Genomic DNA, 6,910 nt, shown 5'->3' on the forward strand with positions numbered 1-6,910 from the left:
CAAACAAGTCTGTCCTGGAAGAACTGCAGCTGGAATGCTCCTTGGAGGCAAGAATAGCCAGACTTTGTCTCACCTATTTTGGTAGTGTTCTCAGAAGGAACCATTCCATGGAGAAAGATATTGTGCTTGGTAAAGAGGAGAGTCAATGAAAAAGGGGAAGGCCCTTAACAAGATGGAATGAAATAGTGACTACAACAATGGGCTTAACTATAGCAAGGATCATGATGCTGGCACATAGCTGGGCAATGTTTCATTCTGTTACACATAGGGCTGCTATGAGTCAAAGACAACTCAATGGCACCTAACAAGTAACAACCTAAAAGTTATGTTTACGCTATACTGTAGTCTACTAAGTGCACAAATAAACAAAAACCAAATGCAATGCCATTGTGTATACTCCAACTGCTAGCAATCATACAGGACAGAGTAAAACTTTCCCGTAGAGTTTCCAAGATTTTAAGTCTTCACAGAAGCAGTCTGCCTCATTTCTTTTCTATGGAGCAGCTAGTAGGATCAGTTATTAGTGTTCAGTGTGTAAAATTTATTCTTGAGATGGTCTGTAAATTCATGTTGGATATATGGAAGGTCATACTTTGGCTCTAGTGGACTTGCTTTAGTTTTCTTCAGTTCAACTTATACATGATCAGTTGATGAACAGTTTCACAATCAGCCCCTGGCCTTGTTCTGACTGATAGTATTGAAATTCACCATTGTCTCTGGACAGATGTAACTAACTGATTCCTGGGTATTCTATCTAGTGAGGTCAGCATTTATGTTGTTGAAGAAAGATATTGGCAGTGAAAAAATCCTTGGTCTTGCAAAATTTCATCGTGTGATCTTCATTGTTCTTTCTATTACCAAGGCCATATTTTCCAGAGAATCATCCTTTTTTGTGTCCAACTTTCACATTATAATCATCAGTAATAATCACTGCATCTTGATCGCATATGTGATCAGTATCTTATTATGAAGTTGAATAGTTTTTGAAAGAAAGAAAATTTAATCAAATTTATTTCTTTGTAAATGGTCTGTTGAAAATGTATATATAATTTGCAAATGTACAAATTAAAAATAGCTAGTTTGAAAAGGGTTCTTTTAATTATTTTTTTAATATTTAGCTTAATGTATTATCAAATCAACATAAATTATTTCCTTACATATCATATCTTAATTTAGAATAGCATAGAACAAAACCATACTTTGCAGCATTAACTGTTTTAAAGTGTTTTGTGATGATGAAGATGATTTCTTTATTGTCTGTCCTATAAACAATAAGAAAATAAATATATTTTCAGTGACTGACAAGATTCTATTATCTTGATTTGGAGGTGCCTTTGCTAGAGAATTATCCCTGTTACATAACATATATGGAAAATTTCTTAAGAGCATTTATTCTTAAACTATAGTCATCATTTTTTATGCATGTTTTCCAAAATTTAATTGATTTATAATCAACAGTTCTACAGAGTTGGTCAGTTCATAGTGCTTTTAATGAATGATTTGGCCATTTTTTTGGAGCAAGTAGGTTTAAAACTCAAACCCACTTGCCTTTGAATCAGTTGTGACTCAATTAGTCCAGAGTAGAACTGCCTTATATAGGATTCCAAGGCCGTAATCTTTTTGGAAGCAAACTGTCACATCTTTCTCCTGAGGAGCACTTAACCACTGTACCCCCTGGGCTACTGAGGTAAGTTTACCAGGTATATATTAGATATTTAATGGAAATGTTATTGATGGGATTTTTGATTACTGCTAACCAGAAGATTGGTGGTTCAGACCCACCAGCCACTTTGTGGAAGGAAGACCAGGTAATCTACTTCCATAAAGATTTGCCACCTTGGGAATCCAATGGGAGTCACTATGAGTCAGAATCAACTCAATGGCAGCAGGTTTGGTTTGTTTTTTTTAGTATGGAAAGTAGTAATATGCAATATACATTTGCTTCATGAGCTAGAGAGAGGCAATGTCTTTGATCATATCAATGAACACATTCAATTTTCCACTTTAGAAAAGATGTAAAAGAGATGTGTTTAGGTGAAGAGAAATTTATTATAAATTTGAGAATCTGTTAAAATGTTTGTCAAAGGTAATTCTCAGTCATCTAACCTTTGATTGTTTCTGTGAAGTAGAATTATTTACTTTGATTTAAAGTTATATGTAATATAAATATTGACAGTACGAGGAGTTACTATGACTGAGAAATAAAATTGTGCATGTGTTTTTATTTTCCAATAGGGAAAAAAAAAGAAAAAGAAGAGTAGTTTGGTTTGAAGACTATGGTTTTCAGCCTTTTTAATTTTTTTTTTTTTAATATTCTTGGAACTTAATGAGGACTCTCAAAAAATATCTGTTTATGTGGATTAACTTACTGCATTATAAATTAAAAACTGATAATTTAAAAAAAATAATAATATTTAGTGATTTGTTTAAGATATCCATGGCAAATACATTGCATACTAACATAAATAACATCATAGTGTTAATATGATGATAATTGTTTTGACCTAATGGACCCCTGAGAGGGAATCTCTGTCCTCAAGTAAAATGCCAATAGTATAAAAGTATGAAAGAGCATAATAAAGACCAACACTTAAAAAGTAAATTGTGCTTTCCTTGGTTTATTATACATGAGGTTGAAAAGAAGCTCTGTAAGTTGTCACAAGGAGCCCTGGTTGCACACTGATTAAGTAATTGGCTACTAACTGAAAGACCAGCAGTTGAACCCCTCCAGCTGCTCCATGAGAGAAAGATGAGACAGTCTAGTTCCATAAAGATTTATAGCCTTGAACACCCGATGAGACAGTTCTACTCTGTCTTGTAGGGTGGCTATGAGTCAGAATCAACTCAGTGACAGTGAGTTTAAGGTGTTATAATTTTAGCATAGTCTGCTCAGTTATGATAAACTTGGCTTTTTGGTTTCTTGGAATTTAGACATTTGTCTAAATATAAATGGTTATTCTTTACTGTCTGAAAAATATACCCAGAGAGGAAAGATTCACTCTTACTAGACCAATTTTCTGTGCTTTGTGTTGATTTATTACAAACCTGATTATTTAAGAAAATAAAACAAAACAACAACAAATAAATAACTAAAAAACAAATAACTATTTGTCACTTATGAAAAAGCTAATGTTCTTATGCATGGGTCATCTACTACATTTATTTACAAATGTCTTGTTCTAACTTTAATTAAATATGTAACCAATAATGGTTTCTCTGGCACACATGATCCTATCTTAATCAAGTGTTCAAACCTCTTCTGATGTTTATTATTGTTATTATTGCCTTCCAAAATCAGGATCTGACACAGGAAAAACAAAATAACATTCTTAGGATATTCTTTACACCTGCTACAAAAAATCAAAATTCACTGAAATTTGAACAAAAAGTTTTTTCTGAGCAGTTGTTCTATATGCATATATCCATATAGGAAGATTATTTTGATTCCAGAAAAAAGCAAAAGACTTGAAGAAGCTAGGTACGATGAAATTTAGAAGACAAAAAGAGGGAGAAATGTAGATCAACCACTGGTTAATCTGAACATGATTGATTGAACTCTGCCTTCCTCCTTCATTAACTTCAACTTATAGTAATTTTCTTCAGGTTTGGCTGCTAATCATTTGGCTTTCCCCCCACCTACTGCCCTAAGACATTTTGAGATTTGAATTAGTAGGTAAGAGTTTCACATCTTGCCTGCTAACCAAACGGCTGGCGGTTCAAACCCACCAGCCACTCCTCGGAAGGAAGGTTGGGCAATCCTACTTCCGTGGTGATACTGCCTCGGAAACCCAAGGAGGGGTCGCTATGAGTCGGGGCTGACTCGACGGCAAAGAACAACAGTTTCACATCTCCCTTTTCCAGGATAAGATCAATTTATACTGTTACTGAGCAGTTTCTGACAGACTTTTGCAGTTTGGGTCAAGCATTTTATGGTTAATATTTTATTTAGTGGATAAGAAAAACCTTAAAATCAAATTAACATATGCTGTTAATCTTCCTATTCGACACACCTAAAACAGTCTTTGAGATTTTCCTGAAAAATCCTTGAAAATCATGCAGATTTTTCTTTTCACTTTAAAGAAGAGCTACCAGAGGCAATAAGATTTGCTTGAAAAGTTGCATGGGAAGAGGTTTCAAATTAGAAGAGTTGCACAAATTTCCCTAGGTTAAATTTTTTATAGGTAAAACTATTAATATAAATATTTCAGTACTCTTGTGCTTTATGGGTAGTCCCTGGAGATGTGTCAAACTCCTTGCTGTCCGCAACATGATTTTATCGTCAGGAAGAACACTGATCACAACAACTCTTATGACATAGTGTCAAAGTAATGGTGGAGTTCGGCTTGATGATATTACATAACCAGACTGCAGGGATGTCAGTTAAAATTTCAGTTATTATTTAAAATATTAATTTGGCCATAGTTTTACTTTTTAAATTTCAATCTAGCATTTGGCCATAGTTTTACTTTTTAAATTTCTATCTAGCATCTACTAGGCCAGAGCACATCAGATTAACTCATAGAGTTTTATAGTTTTATAGGAATACAGAGATCTAGGCCCATCTCCACACTTAATGAATGTCTTTATTAGGAAACTAGGAAACAATAATGTCTAAAACAATTATATCTAAAATAATTTCTCATAAATATATTACTAATACATTTTTATAAATAAGATATATCACTCACTGATTTCTTTGAAGATTTGCTTAATGATTTTGATCACTATCATGGATATTTCATTTCTTTATTTTTTTTAGTGACTTTATTATCTTTGTTTTGCAATCCAAAAAACAGGGGAGAAAAATAAAAAAATACATTTTCTTATTAGTTGCATTAAATTTACTATGAGATCTCAACAGACTTCACATCTGAAACTTTTCAACTGTAAAGTAACAATAGCTATTACATTTCTATTATCTATAGGTAGTTTTTGTTTTATTCTAATTCTTTTCTTAAGGCTTTGCTACTGGTGAAAATTTATTTCTTCAACAAAGAACAGTCTGAGAACCTTGTGGAAAAGAACTCTCCCAGGTACTTTAAACTATTAATATTTCAAAGAATACACTTCCAGGTACAAACTTCTGAGGTGACATTCCTTAGAAAATATTCAGGCCAACCAAGATGCTGAGTCTGGATTTTTAGGACACTTTTGTTATTCAAGAAACAGTTTCTGAGACTGCTAATCCAAGATCCCTCAGAACAAGAACCTATCATATAGGCCAGATTGAACTGATGAAGGAAATTTTATTGTGATTGTTTGGTTGAAATATTATTGATATGCTTTTTAATATTTGATTTTCCAGATTTATACCCCCCCTAAAAAAAAAAAAAAACAAGCCATTTCCAACTAACAGCAACCCCTCCTTGGGTTTCAGAGGTGGTATCTCTATGGAAGTAAATTGTCCAATCTTCCTTCCGAAAGCCCCTCCTGTTTCTTCTTAAGCTATACTCTTTTATAAACTACAATGAAATATTTTAAAATTATATCTGATTGTCACTTAACTCCTGAAATTTAAAGACACTTATTTCTTTTTACTTTTGGTGCAAACTAGTTATTTGTGTAGGTTCAAAGTAAATCTGTATTATTTTTCATGAGAAGATAATTAACCAATTTTATAATTTTACAAGCTAGGCTTGGTGACATAGTGCCTAAGGCATTTGACTGGTAACCAGAAAGCTGGCAGTTTAAACCCACCAGCTGCTCCTCAGAAGGAAGGTTGGGCAATCTACTTCTGTTGTAATATCACCTTGGAAACAGAAGGAGGGGTCACAATGAGTCAGATCCAATTCCATAGCAGAGCATTTGTTTGTTTGTTTGTTTGTTTTTTTTTTTTTTGGTTTAGGCTTCACCTATATATAGCAAATTATGGATAACATAATAAAGCAACTCTGGTGGCATTGCCTAACTGCTAAAGAAGGTTGGTGGTTCAAACCCACCAGCCACTCAGTGGAAGGAAGACTGAGCAATCTACTTCCGTAAAGATTTACAGCCTCAAAAACCCAAAGACGGTCTCTATGAGTTGGAATCAACTTCATGGCAATGAGTTTGTTTTTTTTGATTTCTTTTGGATAACATTGAGAAGAATGGGAATTCCAGAACACTTAATTGTGCTCATGGGGAACCTGTACATAGACTAGGAGGCTGCCATTGGAACAGTACAAGGGGATACTGCATGGTTTAAAATCAGGAAGAGAGTATATTCAGGTTGTATCCTTTCACCATACTTATTTAATCTTCATGCTGAGCAAATAATCTGAGAAACTGGGCTATATGAAGGAGAATGGGGCATTAGGGTTGGAGCAAGACTCATTAACAATCTGCAATATGCTGATGATGCAACATTGCTTGCTGAAAATGAAAATGACTTGAAGCACTTACTAATGAAGATTAAAGAATACAGTCTGTATTATGGATTTCATCTCAACATAAAGAAAACAAAAATCCTCACAGCTGGACCAATAAGCAGCATCATGATAAATGAGAAAAATTGAAGTTGTCAAAGATTTTGTATTATTTGGTTCCACAATCAACACCAGTGGAAGCAGCAATCAATAAATCAGATGAGGTATTGCATAGGGCAAATCTTCTGTAAAAGACCACTTTAAAGTGTTAAAGAACAAATATGTCTCTTTGAAGACTAAAGTGTCCCTAACCCAAGCAATGGTATTTTCAATTGCCTCATATGCGTGTGAAACTGCACAATGAACAAGGGAGAGTGAAGAAGAGTTGATAATTTTGAGTTGTGGTGTTGGCAAAGAATATTGAAACTATCATGGGCTGCCAGAATTAACGAATCTGTCCTGGAAGAACTGCAGCCAGAATGCTCCTTGGAAGTGAGAATGGCCAGACTTCATCTCACCTACTTTGGTCATGTTGTTAGAAGGGATCATTCCCTGGAAAAGAACAT

This window comes from Orycteropus afer, unplaced genomic scaffold (assembly GCF_000298275.1).
Source record: "Orycteropus afer afer isolate SDZICR_OR568_19922 unplaced genomic scaffold, OryAfe1.0 scaffold00051, whole genome shotgun sequence".
Lineage (NCBI taxonomy): Eukaryota > Metazoa > Chordata > Mammalia > Tubulidentata > Orycteropodidae > Orycteropus > Orycteropus afer.